This window comes from Brassica napus, chromosome C4, assembly GCF_020379485.1.
Source record: "Brassica napus cultivar Da-Ae chromosome C4, Da-Ae, whole genome shotgun sequence".
NCBI lineage: Eukaryota > Viridiplantae > Streptophyta > Magnoliopsida > Brassicales > Brassicaceae > Brassica > Brassica napus.
The window spans coordinates 24,482,312-24,501,534 of record NC_063447.1 but is presented as its reverse complement, the minus strand read 5'-3'; the positions used below and the strand labels follow the sequence as shown (position 1 = coordinate 24,501,534).

Sequence of the window (19,223 nt, the reverse complement as noted above, 5' to 3'; positions counted from 1 at the left end):
GATTTGTTTGTGATATCCATCAGTTGAATTGCTCTTATTGCTTGTGTTTTAGAGTAGCTAACTAGAACCTTGATATTAGGATAATTAGGCGCAAGCGGAAAGCATAGACTGTTACCTGAATTAATTCACATTGTGATAGGATTGCTAGAAACAAACGAAAGTTGATTTAGAAACCTAGTGAACATAAGTCAAACCCGCTCGGTAAAGCTTGCTGGAAGGAGCATCGATCGACAAACCTATAGGTGTATCGATTGACGTTCTGAAAGGTGTATCGATCGATTATCCATTGATAATATCGATCGACACTTTCTCCAAATCAACAAACGACAGTTGAGATTTGAGATCCAGACAATATATATTCTAAACAAACGACAGTTGATAGAATATTACTTTGTTTGAGTTCTAGAATATCCAATAAACTACTCTATCTTCTATACTATTATAATCCTGATTACTTGAATAGAAACCCTAAGGGTTAGGAGTGTCTCCTGCGACCCCATTATTCTACTCTGACGGAATGATCACACATCGTTGGAAGTGAGGAGTAGGAGTGTCTCCTGTGACCCCATTATTCGCCTACACTTTGTCAAGAAAAAAACATATACATAGAAAAAGGAAGAGAGAAAAATCGAAAAGAAGATGAATAAGATGGACTGTATCAGCATCATTGTTCATTGGAATTGAGATAAAAAGATTCATAGAAGAGAGAAAGAGGGAAGAAAGGGATCAGATAAGACTACATGTGTGTTCAGAAACTTGCTTGAGTAAGAGTCCATGTGTCTTTTGATCGATACTCCCAAAGTAAAGCCTACACTTTTTAGATATGTACTAAATGAGATTAGTAGAGGGGTTAGTTAGACAGTATTGGTTGAGTTGCTGGTTAGAATTGATTTGATGTGGATTGCAACAATGTAAAGGTGATGATAGTGAGTTCTTAAATTGTGTGAGTCCCTGCTGTTTTCAAACCTCTTTCATAAAGACTACTTTTTGTTTTGCTTGAGGACAAACAAAATGGTAAGTCTGGGGGAGTTGATATACCATGAAATTTACCCATTTTTAGCCATGGTATATATGTGTTTTAGAAACTATTTATTATATTTTGGAGTCTTTTTAGCACATTTACAGGTTCATGAGTGTTATGGAGAAAAGTGATGATTTGGGTGGATTTTAGAGATAAAATGAAAGGAAGCTCGAACCTGTTCGAAGGTCGACGATCAGAGAAAAACATCGATCAAAGCACATCTGGTGCCGTCGATAGACAGCGAAGTGCGCAAAACCAAGCTAGGCTTCCAGCCGTCTTAAATCCCAAGTCACACCACATTTACAGAAATACCCCTGTGCTCTGCCATTGTCTAGGCGAAGTGCGTAAAACCAAGCTAGGTTTCCAGCCGACTTTTAACCTAATATTTATGTGCTCTGCCATTGTCTAGGCAACACACGCTTTCATACTTTCTACTTTTCAGAGCAAACAATACTTAGGTTTTTTTTAGTAGTTTGGGGAGAAGATACAAGACTCCTTCAGAGATTTGTATTGGAACTCCAGTATTTCTAACTCTATCTATTTATGCATTTTATTCAATTTTTGTTTATGATTTACTTTGCTACGTCTGAGTAATTCACCTGTTAGATTTATGGTTCAAATAGGTTATGAGGGATTAGCCCAAAATATATAATTGCTAAGGTGATAAATATCCTTCAAAGAATTTCTATTAATGCATGTGTTCTAGAGTAGCTAACTAGAACCTTGAACTTAGGACTGTGGAGAACTACTGCGGTAGGTTCTGCACCAGAATTAATTTCTTTGAGCTAGTATTGCTAGAAACAAGCGAAAGCTGATTTAGACAATACTAGTGAACCTATCGATCAACTCGCTAACGCGTGTCTGAAAGAACATCACATCGATCGACGTTCTTACCATAAAATCGATCGACGTTTGATCCGTATCAACAAGCGACAGCTGAGATATTGGACTTAGTCAAAACATAAGACTCGCATGCGAAAATTGGATATCTTTACATAAGAAGTCGAATTCTAGGATTGAAAACCTAAGTATTCTATACCTATATAATCCTGATTACCTGAATAGAAACCCTAGATCTTGCACTTTCTAATGACTGTTTACAAACCTCAAATCAATCAACTGAACAACTGTCTTGTTCGCTTTGCTTGCTATTTGCTGTTTTCATATTTTACCTAGCTTAATCACAAACTGTTTAGATCTATTGTGTGCCCTAGCTCCTTGTGGATTTGTTCCCTAAATACTAAAATTGAACCTCTTATTTGAGAGAGTAAAATCACTCCTTAGGGTAATTTGAGTGATATCAATTTGCATACAAAATATTTACAGCATCAACTTCCTCTCGGAGTTCTTCAGATCTTGGCTAGAATGAAATTCTCTTTTAACAAACTCACACTTTCTTTTGCAAGTTCAGCATCCCTCTGAAGTTCTTGTTGTACCAGTGCCAGTTCATCTTCAACACGAGAGTTTTCTTTAGTTAATGCTAGATTATATATACCCAATTTTACTAGTCTCTGGCACTTCTTTGTAGCTTTCCTTTTACTCTTGCTCTGTTTCATCATCAATTTCAGATTCTGATTCAAATTCAGCAATTCCAGCGAAGGCTACAAAGTTGTTTAACTCTTCTTCTTCACTGTCACTTTCAGATTCATCTTCATTGACACCTAGCATGGATCTCTCGTTTCTCTTTTTTTCAGCTCAGTTTCACACTCAGCTTGAGTGTGTCCACACCCTTTGCATCCATGATGCTGAATCTCTTGCCTTCTTACTGTAGCACACTCTTTTCTTAAGTGAACATACATGTAGATCCTAAAATCTACACTAAGTATTTGATAGTGCTTGAGATGTAAAACTAGGGAAGAAAGAACTTCGTGGTCGACAATATCCTCAGAACACAACGATAGAATTGGATTCAAGTTGACAAGAATGTACTTTATTCTTATGTTGAATAACATCGAGATCTCGGAGGAGAGAAAGATCGTGACTGAACTCGGGACCGAGCTGCCTACGTTCCCGTCAAGGGATCAAGTATAAACGTAGTTCGATTATAATCATCTCGAATGAGAGATCGGTTTCATCAGTCTTGAGTGAGACATAAATGGCATTGTATGAATACAAGCTCGTGCCATTATCATGATATCGGTTCGGCTGTCTCGGGCGAGAGATCGGCTTCGTACGTCTCGTACCGCTTATGAATGGTTGATGAGTCTTTACGGACTCATACTAGTTACATATAGGATCAGACGTTATGTGAAGAACTCAAAAGAGATATCGAGTTAATTGATCTTGAGAGGGACATCGGGCTTGTCGGTTCCTACCTCAAACGAGAGGTCGGGTTCGTCGGTTCTCGTCTTGGGGGTTGACATCGTTTATTCACAAGAATAATGAGATAGTGATCTCGGATTGACTGATCATGATCTCGTAAGATCGGGTTTCGTGTGAGCAGCCATTGCTCTAGATCTAACATAGAAGTATCTATAACTTAATGTAATGATCGTTAAAGATAACATGTTTTTGGGTCGATGTTGATGGCTGTACCAAAGGAAGGATTACCCGCAGCACCTCGGACTACATGAACATATTTAATTAACGGAACGTCGGTGGAGTTAGTCGTGCTCTTGAGCTCATGAACACGAGCTCCTATTTTATGAGAATGGGGAAGAATGGATGCGAGCCTATTTTGGTCTCGAGCTTAATGCTCTTGTTTCTTGTAAAGGGTAAGATCGGAGAAGGAGAGGATTCCTGCCAAAGTCATCTCCTTGTCTTTTTTATAGGATTTGAGGATGTCTGGTCGTTTGTTACACGTGCTCCACAAATCTTGCTTTGACCCATTATTGTGATCTCATGAATTCTAGATATTAGGAGATTAAAACAAACTCTTTTGACGTAGCCTTTATAATAAATAACATATAATTATAGTGGGAGAGATTTGGTACAAATCACGGTCCAACATTTGCCCCCCAGTTCTTCAAGTGAGATGACGAAGTTGGAGAACGGAAATTTTTTCTAATAACCAAAACAAAGTCGTTTACCGTTAGATAGCGAGATCGCGCATGGAATATTGTTTTGAGCTTTTGGTCTTGGTTCTTCGTGATCGAGATGTGAATTTGATCTAAGCCATTAGATGAGCTACGTCAGGTTTTTTGAAGTTCGTTTGATCATTGAGATCATTTTCGTTTACGTTCGTGGGTCGGTATAAGAGTTCGATGTAGTTTGCTGAAAACGTTGCGGGAGAAATGAGAGTTGGATGGAGCTTGTGGCTGTGCAGGTAGCGGGCCGAGCTTGGCAAAAAGGTTCCTGATTCTGAGAAGTATGAAGAGTTCTTTTGATCTCTCGTGGTAGATTGAACTTGTATGATGAATACATTTATCAAGTTCGTTTTTATTTATGAGCTTTTTGATGTAAGTCTGGTCGTTTATTTCGCGTAGACTCAAGTTTATCTAAAAATTTTGCGTTTGTGTAGATGTGTTGGAACTATATATATAATCCCAACGAATCATCAAGTCAATGCGAAATGATTAGCTACATGTTGATAGTCGAACTTTTACTTCGGTTCGGTTATAGGAGCAATTTATATTTCTCGTCCTCGAAGTGTTTTGCGAGATACAAGCTGATCAGGAATCTAACTCGCGGACCAGTGGTGGCCTAAAGACGTTGTTTGTAGATGTTGTTTTTTATACGCAGGGTGGTATAGGTTGAGAGACTGGGTCGTTTGAGACCGTGTGGTAAAACTCGCTAAGAGTTCGAGCTTGTGTAAGAAGAGTGTATAAATCTTTTTTTATGGTTATATAAGTTTATGTATAAAGTTGTGATGCGAAATAACGAATCAATATGAATTTGATAACTTAAAATATTGCAGTAGTAATGCAAGAACCTATATTATCTGATGCAATACTGATATGCGTAAATAGATTATAAAGAATTGTTTACCGACATGGACGTGTTCCGGTCTTGGTGACTGCGAGCTAGCGAAGAAGAAATGGTGTTGGATGTTTGATAATATGTTCTTCGTGTATTGTCTCTTGTGGTTTTGCATTTGTTTGGAAATATCGTTAGGCAACATGCGATCTTAAAATATTTCTGCATGGCCTTTCAAGATTTATCGTTTTTCTTCACATGAAATGATTTGTGGTCCAAACCTTTCGTGATGTTCTGGGTTTTATGCTGTTCGTGATTTTTTCACGTTTTGATCATTTGAGGTCGGGCTACTTTTGCAGTGGATGACTCTTATTCATAATGAAGTGGATGGATTGTCGCTTAAGGAGTATGGAAAACAAGGTTTAAGCTTTCTTTGCGCCTCTTTGGTATTTTCCTTTCGTCTGCTCGATATCGGGCTCAGGTTAGCGAAATCGTTGGGAACATCCTATTCAGCTTGTGTTCCTAAGAGTCTCGTTATCTGGAGCTCGAAGGATCGAGGGGTTTTCGCGCGGTTTTTAGTTGGTTAAATTGATGGGAGCGCGAGCTGGTGGGATTTCGTGTTTAAGTTATCGGTTGAAGCTTCGTCCAGTCCCCTTAAATTCAGGATGTGGTGGTTTGATCCAGATCGGGGTGAGATGTCTCTTCTGTTGAGGAATATACATCGTGAGGTGGAAAATTCGGGAACACCTGGAGATTCTCAGTGGCTTGATCGTTTCCAAGGTGTGGAAAGTAATCATCACAAAAGAGATGTCGGTTTCGTCGTTCTTGAGCAATACATCAGTTTCATCATCTCGAGACGCCGGCTTCATCTTCTATCGTCCCGGATGAAACGTCTGTTGTTAATGAATAAAGAGTTTAAAGAGTTCTTACTAGATAAACTCGATCTTTGCTAGCTCTGGTATCACGAGGAGAGAGAGCTCTCACTCTTATTCGATAAAAGGCGAATGAAGATACACAGTTTCATTATCGCGATCTCGTAATGAGATCGTGTAGCCCTCGTTAAGAAGCAGGTTTCTGGGCAATAATAAAGAAATGCGTTTGTGGCTTTAATCTTGAGTTCTTCTTCGTTGGAAAAGATTCTCGGCTTTAACAAATATGGATATGGAATTATCTTGTGGAGTAAACATATAGAGTTTCGTGTCTTTTCTTCTTGTCGAATGATAAATGGAAGAATTGTTTTATCATCATGTCATTTAATGGTTCGATGACATGGAGATCGAATAGTCTTTTTCTAGGTCGTTTCTCTTCTCCTCGTTTAATTATCATGTGATGGTAAACTGCGTATGAGTGGTGAGAATGTATTTCTCTTTCTTGTTTCCCTGTTCGTCCTGCACTCATGGTTAAGCTTAGTGTTCTCGTTCCGTAAGAAGCGGGGGCATCTTCATATGTACCTGTAGAGCTGATGATGAGAGCGGTTTCTTTTTTTGTTTTGTTTCAAACTACTTATCAAAGTTTGTTGAGTGAGTCCCTTAGCTCTGGGGTTTGTCAATGGGAGTGGCGAGCGCGCATCGCAGCTCGTCATCCTCCTCAGGAGTCTGTGCTGTCGGCAAGGGAGATACCTGCCCCGATGTAATAGATCGAGAAATAAGATCGTCTCCGCTTGGTCTGTCGTTTTGCCGGGTCCGAAACCTAAGAGGTCGGATGATCGGGGATTGTTGATCCCGACACATTTAAAGGTGTTAATGCTCGTCGTGGAAGGTTTGTATAATTGGCTGCAGTCGAGTCGGCTCGCTCTATTTTCGTGAGCTGAGTGTCGTGACGGCTCATATTCTTTGGGCTTTGGGGATCTTCGTGTCTCATATAAGATTCTCATTTCGCTTAGGGAATGTCTCAGAGTTTGGTACTGCAGTAGTGATCGGAGTTGGCATGGGGCCTCGTAAAATTTTATGATTGGGATCTTGTGAGATCGAGTGTGATGTCGGATCCCATCGCATCTCATGGTTAGAATGTCGTCATGCGGTTTATCAAGCTCGACGATTTTGTGTTCTTAGGAAGCTATTTCATGCTCGATGATCAGAATGTCGTCATGCGGTTATTGAGCTCGGCGATTTCATGTTCTTAAGAAGCTATTTCGTGGCTGGGAATGGAAATAGGTTATCAAATTAATCTGATGTTGTTTTCGGCCTTTCCCTGGTAGGCTTGATCGAGTTGAACGGGTTACGAAATTTCAGTTCTCTGTAGATGAAGTCGATATTATTTTTGGGTTGGTAGCACCTCTTCATTTCTGGGTTATACCAATTTTCGTTGGGTAGTGCCCTTGCCCCCCAGACAGGTTGTGGTAATATGACTTCGAGCTGTTTTTCTGGCGGGCATTCTTTTCTGAGCGATGGACTTTTCGAGGGGTCTTTAGACTCTGAGCATTCTTTGAACCTTCTCTTTCTTGGCTAGATAGAAATGTCGTCATGTCGCCGGCTTGTTGGCAAGAAGGACCGAGTCGGGTTCGAACTTGGCATTCCTGTTTGGATATCCAAAGTTTTGGATTGCTACCGTTATGCTGATTCTGGCTGCGTTATCATTATGTGATTTGGTTCGTTGTTGATCTCGCGAAGAAGTAGTAGTATCCGGCTTTATTCTCATCTTCATTGAGATGAGCTATAGATATTTGCAAGTTGTTCGTGAAGGAGTCCTTCATGCCTCTTTGTATTTATGGGGTTGAGGCTGTTTCGATGTGTGTGATGGTATGTATCCTTCAGAGCTCCATGTTGTTTCTTTCAATACAATTTTGAATTGCTTTTGCATTTGTGAAGTTTCTCGGATCTTCCCTTTGATGTTTCGAGTTGGTGAATCGTGAGGTATTTTGTCCTCAATCGTGCTTTGTTACCGGGTAGATCGGCGGCCTAAGTGCAATTTGCATTTAAGGCCACTGGGAATCCATTCTTGGGATTCTTATAATTTGTTGGACGCAACCGAAGTTATGGTCCGTACCATCTGTCGGCTGAGTCGCTATGTATGTGATCCAGTAGGCTCTCCTGTTCTCGGCGCCTTGCTTGTACCTCGTTAAACCAGTTGAAGCTTAAACTCCGACGGGTCATCTCAGGTCGAAGCGTCGACCTCGAATTTTCTTTTACCTCGAATCGAACAGATCGTAAGCTGGGAAATTTGGGGTTCCGAATAACTTCTTGGTTTTGTCTTTGAGCCGCGAGAGTTTGGTTTGTTGGATCTCTTTGATTCCGTGATCGCTTGAGGGGTTCGGATCGATACACGGCGATCTTTCTTCCAGGTCACTCCAGTCAGTTTGCTAGGGTCTGGTATCGGATCTTATGACTTTGGGACTTATCTATCGCAGTTGGATTTTATCAATCGTACTATAACAAATACATAGATGTGTTTTCGTTATAGAAAGATTGCAATGAATGGTTCATCATCAACTCGAGATCTTTTCGGGCTGTGTTCATGAAGGAATAATTCTCCTCCTGCCAAAATATGCGAACATATTTTATTTGTCGATAGTTTGGTGGAGGTAGTCGTGGTTTTAGAACTCGTGAGTGGGAGTTCCTCTTTGATGCTTGTCGTCTCGTTTCTGTTCAAAGATCAAACATCGACTGGAGAATGGATCTCATTCTTCCCCAAACGCGCAGGGATCATAGCGTGAAACGACCTTCCTTGAACGTTGTTATCATTTACCAGTCGAAGTAGCAATGCTGAAGGACGTATCGTTTTTTATCGTAAGAGATCTACTCGTTCTAGACCGAAAAATGTCTTTCTCTTTTTCTTGTTGAACAAGCTATCGATGGAAGAGAGGTCCGCTTGTTAAGTAGGCGTTATATTCTATTATCTTGGCGATGGAGAATCAAGTGGCCTTTTGATCGTTGCCTTTAAGAAGCGGAGTGGGATCCTGGAAAAGGCATGTGTTGTCCTTGTTCTTTTTCCAGGTCTGAGGTGATCTTTATTATCACGAAACGATAATAATGTATTTCTGTTTATGATTATCTCTGTCTTCAAACGAGAGGTCGCGTCGAGCAGTTCTGCAGGATGAAGGATTCCTGTCGTGACGTATCTGAGTTGTGAGGCAGTGACGAGCATATTGGTGTTCTTTACAAGCTCGAGCTTTTCTTCTTTTGAAAGTGAGAAGTACGGTTTCTTGGTGTCTCCTCGATCTCAAAAATATACATATTGAGATTCTGGAAATCGTGTGTACTTAGTTCTTGTGCAAAGTCCAAGCACACTGGAGGTGTTGTGTTTTGATCTTTTTTATGATTTCCTTTCACTTTTGATCATTCATCGATCAAGATTTATGCTTGATGCACGGCGAGGTCGTTTTCTTCTTTGTTCATTGGACCGAACCCACACTCAAGAAGTCGGGCTGTCAGAGCTTATCACAGGTCTGATACGGTTTGAGGACTTTATGAGTGAGACTCGACAAGGCCAATTACTTCTATTGGTTACAGAGATCCGATTTGGTGGAGGTCGATTAGAATCTCATGTTTCGTTTCTTGTTTCTGGTCAAGCCTCAAATCGGCTTTCTAGTAGGGATGCTAGGAAGAGATGGCCGTTGAGATTTATGATGGAAGGTCGTGTCTTGCTACCGGAGTCGGATCTCAGTGGGTGAAGTTTCGGCTCGTGTCGGTCTGGAGAGATCGGCGTTACCGTTTTGTGGTTTGGTAGTGTCAATGGCAGCGTAGGTCGGATCCATTCTCGTGCTTTCGAAGCTTAGGATCGGGTTCCAAATAAGGATGTCCTTTGTCTATCTTACCCACAGTCGGCGCCAAAATGTAGATCCTAAAATCTACATTAAGTATTTGATAGTGTTTGAGATGTAAAACTAGGGAAGAAAGAACTTCGTGGGCGACAATATCCTCAGAACACAACGATATAATTGGATTCGAGTTGACAAGAATGGACTTTATTCTTATGTCGAATAACATCGAGATCTCGAAGGAGAGAAAGATCGTGACTGAACTCAGGGCCGAGCTGCCTACGTACCCGTCAAGGGATCAAGTCTAAACGTAGTTCGATTATAATCATCTCGAATGAGAGATCGATTTCATCGGTCTTGAGTGAGACATAAAAGGCATTTTATGAATACAAGCTCGTGCCATTATCATGATATTGGTTCGGCTGTCTTGGGCGAGAGATCAACTTCGTCGGTCTAGTACCGTTTATGAATGGTTGATGAGTCTTTACGGACTCATACTGGTTACATATTGGATAGGACGTTGTGTGAAGAACTCAGAAGAGATATCGAGTTAATCGATATTGAGAGGGACATCGGGCTTGTCGGCTCCTACCTCAAACGAGAGGTCGGGTTCGTCGGTTCTCGTCTTGGGGTAGACGTCGTTTATTCACAAGAATAATGAGATAGTGATCTCGGATTGACTGATCACGATCTCGTAAGATCGAGTTTCGTGTGAGCAGCCATTGCTCTAGATCTAACATAGAAGTATCTATAACTTAATGTAATGATCGTTAAAGATAACATGTTTTTGGGTCAATTTTGATGGCTGTACCAAAGGAAGGATTACCCGTAGCGCCTCGGACTACATGAACATATTTAATTAATGGAACGTCGGTGGAGTTAGTCGTGCTCTTGAGCTCATGAACACGAGCTCCTCTTTTATGAGAATGGGGAAGAATGGATGCGAGCCTATTTTGGTCTCGAGCTTAATGCTCTTGTTTCTTGTAAAGGGTAAGATCGGAGAAGGAGAGAATTCCTGCCAAAGTCATATCCTTGTCTTTTTTATAGGATTTGAGGATGTCTGGTCGTTTGTTACACGTGCTCCACAAATCTTGCTTTGACCCATTATTGTGATCTCATGAATTCTAGATTTTAGGAGATGAGATTAAAACAAACTCTTTTGACGTAGTCTTTATAATAAATAACATATAATTATACTGGGAGAGATTTGGTAAAAATCACGGTCCAACAATACCCTTTGCACTCAAAGCACTTTGAATCAGTTTTCTTAGACATTTTCTGAAGTTCTTTTTCTATATTTGAATCTTTTCTGAGGCTGTCCCTGATCTACTCTTCGAAGTGCTCAGTCGAAGTGACAAATCAATAGACTAATAGGATCAGTATCTTCACTGACTTATTTCGCAACACTAGAATGTGCCAGTCCCTCAACTTCTTTCCACCAGTTAGCTCCATTTCATGAGCTGAAGCATTCCAACTACTTCATTGAATCCTATTTCATCAGTGCTCAAATCCATTATATTCTGGCTTTGTATGCCATGAATTTTGTGGGTAGACACCTTAGAAACTTATTCACCAGTCTCTTCTCTTTGTATTTCTTCCCAAGAGTGGAGTTTCTTTTGCTAGTAAACTTAGTTTGGAGCTGAAGTCGGCAGCGGATTCATGTTCTTCCATTTTCAGATCTTCAAAGTGAGTTTCTAACATATCTCTTATGGAACTCGAACCTTTTTCCTTCCTTCGAAATGCCTCTGTAAGAAGTCACATGCATCTTTAGCAACCTCACATCTTTAGCAACCTCACATCCTTGAATCAGTTCAAACTGTTTTCGTGCTACACTGCAGTGAATAGCATAAGAGCTCTTGCATTTTATTTTGCCATTTTGTTTTCATCATCTGTCCAGAGTTCCTCGTAGTTGGCTACATCAGTTCCACCTTCACCTCTGGTCACTGGTTGCTTCCATCCTGAATCCACTGCCTTCCATTCAAGCAGAACAATACCTCTGATTGTGGCCTTCATTTGAGCTTTCCAAAAACCATAGTTCCCAGCATCCAAAATCACTATTGAATTTAACACCAACTCTTGATAGGTCTCATTTGTTCCGCATGATCCTTACATGTTTAAAAAAAAACACAAGTACCTGATCTGATACCAATTGTAAATGTGAGAGTTGTCTGTTACAAGAACTAGAACACACAATAACACAAGGAAATTCTTTCCAAGAAATACAATTATATAAATCCTCTTAAATGAACATACAAGTAGCAATTCTTCACCAAGTTCAAGACAAACCTTGACTTGCTGAAATATTCACTCGAGTACAAAGACTTGTACTAAGTATCTTGAACCACTTACGCTCTTAACCCTTAGTGTTTGGCTATTCCTTACTCGGACTTACAAAAACTCCCTTAGCTAAAAGCACTCTCTGTGTATTAACCAGCATATTCATTGCCAACACACTCTTTATACTTTAGAGGAAACTCTATACCTAAAGATCTACAAACAATAAACTTCTCTTTCGGTTCTTCAGCGAATAAGTCAACCTCCCTTATTCCACAAGGTCGATCGTTTCTTTTCCCTTAGTCTGCTCCAAGGTAAATATTTCTTTAATATCCGCAACTTGAAGAACACTTCAAACGACTCCACGTCACAACCTTTCTTTGTGCAATAGTTCATGTTGCACTTCATAAACTACTTCATTTCTGCTATAATCATACATCTTCAAGTTTGATCGAAAAACAAGTTTTTCTAAAATCTATAATACATTTTGATTTACATTGTTGCTACTTTTTAAAACCCCAAACTCAAAGAGCCTTAAAATAATTTCATTGTGTCAAGTAAAAAGATCTTAAATGCCACATGAGGATGATTATTCAACAACGCATACATAATTTTTTTTTTTTTTTGATCAAATAACGCATACATAAATTTATAGTGCAGAATTCTCTAGATCGCTGGATCAAGCTAGGAGAGTCTACGAATGTTAACGGGATCGTAAAGAGCCTTCTTAATGTCTTGAAGCATCTCCGTGTCCGAATCATAACGATTCTTCTTGTTAAAAAACATATCAAAAACTTTGCAAACAGACATGTGTATATCTTTGCACGGTTTAGGCAAATCACAGAGTTCATCCATTAGGACATACTCCACAAATTCTCTCCTCATCGATTCAATGATCTTTTCAATATAAGCAATCGAGTCCTCTATCTTAAAACTACAATGACTCCTCATGTTGAGCAGCACGGAGTTGATCTTTCCTTGTTCTCGCTCTTTCTGAAAATTTCAGTATCGTTTAGTCGTGTAGTAATCAAAGTTTCAAAAGGAAACAGTTCAGTCGGGTAGTACAAGCTGAGAGCATCGCATTAACCGAAAAATAAGAGCTTTATAGAGATTACTAGTTTTGTTCAAGTTTTATATAACATAATATATAGATTCATAAAACCTTTTTGTTTTAAGATTACTAGGAGGTTTTGGGACAAAACTCATAATTCTTTCAGACCAGATAAAATATTATTTTTGTCCCAGACAACCTCAATAATGTGATTTCTAGACTTTGCCTTGAATAATTTCCTATTTGAGTCAACAGCTTGGTAGATTCAGATAATCATATATGAGAGAAAATGAGATCACCTGGTAACTCTGTAGATCATTAAGGAGTCGGGTAATGGTCATGAGCAATGTTGTTATGTTATCATAATTTCCGGGTTTGAGTTTGTGTTGAGGAAAACAAGATTCCATGAGACATGAAATGGGAAGAACAATGGTGTGTGCTGCGGTTGAGATTATTCCGTTTCGAAGATATTCTTCCATCGACGGTATGTGCCCCTTCTTACTCCATTTGGCTTCGCATAACCACGACTCAAATGTTTCTCCCCACTGCATTTATAGTCATTGTTCGTATCACTAAAACTCAAATTCTGAAATGGGAAAAAATCTCCGATTGAGGACTAAAGGACTAAAGAACGCCAGCTATATATATATTTAACGCCAGTCACTGACGTTACATTTTAATTCTTAGAATGTATAGTGTGAGTGAAACCTTCTACTATAAGTAGCTGAAAATAGGAAAAATCATAAACAAAAATATAAGAACAACATTTTTCCTTATAACTATATATTTTAATTATACTTAAATTATTTTGATATTTATTTTCCTCTCGGTACTAACATTATAACCCTAACATTTTAATTATTTGAGGTTATGACAATAAGCCGTTCAAAAAAGAAAAGAGGTTATCACAATAAATCAATTAAGTATATTGACATACACTAAGAAAAACTTATATAGATGTGCTTGATATAATTCATAAATGCACATAACAACACATGCAGCATACAGTGTATATATTGCGTAATATCACATTTATCACCCTTGATCAATTAGAATCGTTAGATCAAATGTATTTTTCTAATTTTTCATTTTCTTTGATTTTGTTTTCTTCATCCTTCTTATTTTATTTGATATGTATCTTTTAAATCAAATATAATTCAATCAGATAATTATGTTAATAAAAACATACATGTTTTTCTGCATATGTGAAAAAATAATTATGGATATAAATTCTTCGTAAAATAAACAACTTTTTGTTAATGGGAATGTCAAATTATAGTCTATATTAATTTTATAGAATAACACGTATTTATAAATACTTTATAACTACTATTTTGCTGTGTTCTCTCTCCTTCCTCCACTTCGTGTTGTGATATTAATTTGAATCGTTTGTCTATATTATCTATTTAATAAATCCAATATAGTACAGCACATTAGTATTATATATCATGTGTTGTAAAAATATCTCGCGCGGAGAAAGAAATAATCGTCCGTTTTCGAGCCAAATTGTCACATCCAACAATTTATTTTATTACATGGTTAGTTTCGTAATATTTTCTCCACTATTGTTATTTTACCGATTCACCCATTATTGAAAGGTAGGAAAACAAGCAAAAATTAAAAAGTCAATATGTTTATATTTTGTTCTTGTTTTTACCAACGGTTAATATTTACTTGTTCAATATGTACTATTTTTTTTTTGTAACATTCAATGCATCACTATATTGAGCAAGATATCGATATAATATGCCCTTTTCAAAAAGAAAGAAGGATATCGACGTATTAACTAGTTAGCTGATAGCCTGTATAATTATTGTTAAGCCTGAGACTTATTATCCGAGATCCGGATTCGATCCGAGATCCGATCCGGATCCGCTCCGAAAATCCGGAGGGACTGAATCCGGATAGTAAAATGTTGGATCCGCCAAGACCGGATTCGGATTCGGATCCGGATATCTTGATTTTTTAGTCCGGATATCTGTATCCATAATTTATATTAATAATTATTTTAAAAATATTATATCTATAATATAAAAACTAATTTTATTCATTATATTTTCATTTTTATAATAGTATATATAAATTTAATATAAATTTTGTAATATTAGGCATAGAAATAATTAAAAACATTATATACATTTTTTATTTTTAAATTATTGTTAATATTTTATATATTTTAATATGATTTTTTATTTATTTTAAAAATCTAAATCCAGATCCGGATATCCGCCAGATATTATAATTTTTAGAAGTATATTCAATACCCGAATATCCGAGAACTCCAAATCCGGATAAAGATAATAAAATTATGGATCCGGCGGATAAGGATCCGGATCCGGATATCTTAAAATATCCCGGATATCCGATCCATCCCAGGCCTAGTTATTGTAACTTCAGTTCTCACAAAGAAACCATATTGTCAAATAAAAGATTAATATCGTGATTTAATAAAGACGTACGATGTTGCGAAAATGGTTTGTTATGTTGGTCCCATGCTGCTTACGGTAAGTCTCAGCGGTCTCTTTTATATGATTATCAAGTGCTTTGAATATGATCTTGCCGTAACCTTTCAGTTGTTTTCCTTCCCATCTATCAGATATGCGTGAAATTCAATCAAAAATCAACATAATATTTAATTAGATACTAAAATGGTTTGCCAGATAAATTAGGTTATTAACTTTTTTTTTTTTTTTTTTTTTGTAACTTAAATTAGGTTATTAACTTATTATGATTGTTTCTGACATGGTCTAATAATTTTTTTGTTTTAACTAATGTACCTTATAACAGCTTCAGTAAGAGCTTCTAACTCATCAGAAGAACCTTCCTCATCGAAGAAATCATCAGCAACTGTGATAAGAATGCCACTTTTTGCCATAAGCTTACGAACATTAGCCGCAGATTCAAAGGGCAACGAGGTACTTGATGAAGCTGCAAAGTAACAATATGTTGTCTTCTCTCTTCCAAATCCGATATCGTAAAGTCCCCATTTCTTCACCCACCTGATTCAAATTACAAGATCGAATTTCAATTTGAAGATTTATTAGAAGTAAAACGAACGAAATGTCTATGAGAAAAAATTATAGGATTTTATCTCAAAATATGTCTTAATACTCACTTTATCAAGTCCTCCATCTCACGTCTGTATACAGCTTGTCGAAGTTCAAAATTCTTCGAAGCAAGATGAGTAAGCTTGTCAGCATGTAAACTGTGCATTGGTTTCAATAATAAAAAAGTATATAGTCAGCTTTGCTATTGTAAACATATAGTTATGATATTCGATTACGAGTATGTAATTAATACCAAACCGAAGAGGCTTTTCCAATTGAGATAACATTTGAGTCCCTGTCCTCAATCCACATCCTATGATCAAGATGCTTGAGTCTAGCCATCCATGGAGTACTCATTTCATGTTTAATGTGGGAACTCGAAACCATTATTTCATCAATAAATTCATTTTTCTCGAGTAATTTCCGCGAAAATTCTTTTGCTTTTTCGAGCTCAGACTCTCCTGGAAATATGAGATCAGTTGCTCTGTAAACACTAAGCATCACTAAGAATAAATGTTCAATGTTTGTCTTTAGATGATCTTGGATTTCTTCGTCATTCAAGAACCAGCAAAAGCTATCTGTATACAATTTGTATGAAAAGTAAATATTGATTATATAATATTTGTGTGTATATATAGACTTCAGAATTAGTTGTTTACCAGGTGAAACATTGTACCCGTTCATCCTTAACAATCGAAATTCAAGGGAGTCTTTGTGCAACTGATCTACTTTTGACCATATCGGCATTCTCTCAACATCCTTGCTTTCATACCTAAGGCAAAAAGAGAGGAATTCAGAGGCGGACCGAAACCATTTTTTAGTATGGGGCACAAGGTTTAATTTGTATATAAATTAGGGATATATAAATAAATTTTGATTAATTACTAAAGAAAAATAAAAAATCAGTATGGGGCCTGTGCCACACCTCCTTACGTGGGACCGCCTCTGGATAGGATAACACCAAAGTCTATTGTGCAAATTCACATGTAGTTAATTTTAAAGAATGAAGGATCCTAATAGTGTTTTATACTAGTCCTCACTTGTGAATTTGAAGAAGAAAATGATCAATCTCTTTACTGAAGTACTCTCCTAACCCGAAGTTGTCCATTATATTGACCAAAGAGAGCTTGATGAATTCTTCATTCAGGGGGTAAATTTGTGGCACTGTATTTTAACAAATAAGCATAAACAATACAAAAACAACAATATTTCTTCAAACTTTTAATACTGTCCTCTGGATTCAAAAAAAATTAATTAAAAACGAATTTTAAAAGTAACCTCCATGAGGGCATCTCTGAACTAGAGATTGCAGATAAGCCAGACATTTTGTATGGCGTGAGAGCATAAACGCTGCTGCAGTTGCTGAAGGTGATTGACACAAAGAGCCATCTAAATTATCGAGTTTCCCAATGATGTCTTCTTGATTTTCAGTGTATAATGTCAATGGCAATACCTCGAGGTATGCAAGTAAAGGCTGCCGGTTGCAACGGCCATCAACGAGCAATTCCCTAAAGAGAAAATTGTTTAGGCCAGTTTCAGGAATCATACATCAGGAAAGAAAATAACTAATTATATATAAAAAGACATAGTTTGGTTTGCTCATTATATGTTTATTTTTAAGTTAAAAGTCTGTGATTCACAGACATACCTTTTTTGGGCATTGCCAGAAAGTTTTTATGCCCAAATTCAAATAATTTTTCAGATATTTACTTTTATATAAAGATGGAAAATAGAAAATATATCTATCGAGCTTGCTCATATATATGAAGATTAATTTCGAAGTTTATATTCATGATTCTAACGTACTGGTCGAGAATCTCTTGGCGTCGGAAGAACAAGTCGTTTATCATTTGCTTAACTCGAGTAGAGAAAAAAAAGTGTAGGCCAAGTTGTTGAGCAAGCTCGAGGAGTCCAGTGAACATAAGGACGAGCCAACGAGGACAAGAGCCCTTCTTACAATATTCCCCAATAATCCTCTCCACACTTCTTTCGATGTATCTCTTTCCTAAAACATGGCAGCTTTAACTATTACTAACTTTTTGTCAAAAGAAAAAACTATTACTAACTTGTGAAAAGAAAAAAAAAACGCCTATATGAAGATCTGAGGAAGAGTTTATAAAATTAACTTGTAATTATTTCTAAATATTTTAATATTAACAATTATAAAGGCTAGAAATTTATATACACCCGTCATTACCCAATTTATATTGACATCATTATTTTCTTGCGCTTTACACAAAAAGAAGTTTATTCATGTCGTTAACTATTGTCGACATGAAAAATAAATTACACGTTCATGTGAAACGCAAGTATATGCATGTGTGCAATATATGTATAGTTTCATCCAATACCTGCAAAACAAAAGGGATGATTAAGCTAAAGCGAAAACTAGACAACATAACAATTACAAAAGAAACAATTACCTTTGTTGATATGAAGACTTCCAATTTTCCATTTGCGAAGTGCTACAACACAAGCAAGTGTCGAAGTGAGAGTTTCACCTTCGTTTTCATCTCCGTGATTACCCCACAATCCTTCAACAACGTTCTGATTGCTCAGAATCCAATCTATACAGCCACGAAACATTGGTTTTTGAGTACTGACATCACTGAGATCTTCGATCATTGCTAGCCAAGCTGTGTCGTAAGCTGAGGCAGAGACAAATGAGTAAGGATTTATACTAAAGGTATCCAATTCAAATGTTTCTTTCTTGATCTCCTCCGCTAGAACGTAGAGATCTGAAGAGGAACAATTCTCGAACTTCATTGTATCTTTTCTGTTTCTTGCTCTTAAAATGCTTTTAGCTTAATATGTTCCTTTTTAAATCATAACCGAGTATGTTGGTGTTGGTAAAATGTGTGTATTTATATAGACCGTAGAGTCTAGATGGGTACGATGAAGTTTCATAAAACCCGAATAATTAATCACGTGAAAAATGCAGAAACTAGAAAGCTTCAAGAAAAACCAAAAATATTGACAAAACCTTTTCGTCCTTTTTGCGAGAATACTCTCCTCCTCATGTTTATGTCATGTCTTATTAAAACAGTTAGCTATTAATCCTATTTTTTTTTTTAAATTAGACAAATATTATATAATATCTAATTGTAAACATAGACTACTCAACGCATTCGAGGGAAAATACTAGAGGTATGCGCTGGAAATCATGTGATAAACTATGTTATCCTAATGATGAAGGAGGCTTAGGGTTTAAAGACCTCACAGATTTTAATACAGCTATGCTTGGGAAGCAACTTTGGAGACTGATTGAGAAACCGAACA

The 19,223-nt window shown here is 37.3% G+C and overlaps 1 long non-coding RNA gene and 1 pseudogene across 1 annotated transcript; one reads left to right on the top strand and one right to left on the bottom strand.

The window, feature by feature from the left end:
- Window positions 1-12,376: 12,376 nt before the first annotated feature.
- Window positions 12,377-18,866, bottom strand: LOC106429715 (annotated as a pseudogene).
- On the top strand, window positions 13,449-14,653 carry LOC125586246. Its single transcript, XR_007322768.1, has 2 exons — window positions 13,449-14,444; window positions 14,500-14,653. It is a non-coding gene; the product is annotated as an uncharacterized LOC125586246 (long non-coding RNA).
- Window positions 18,867-19,223: the final 357 nt, after the last annotated feature.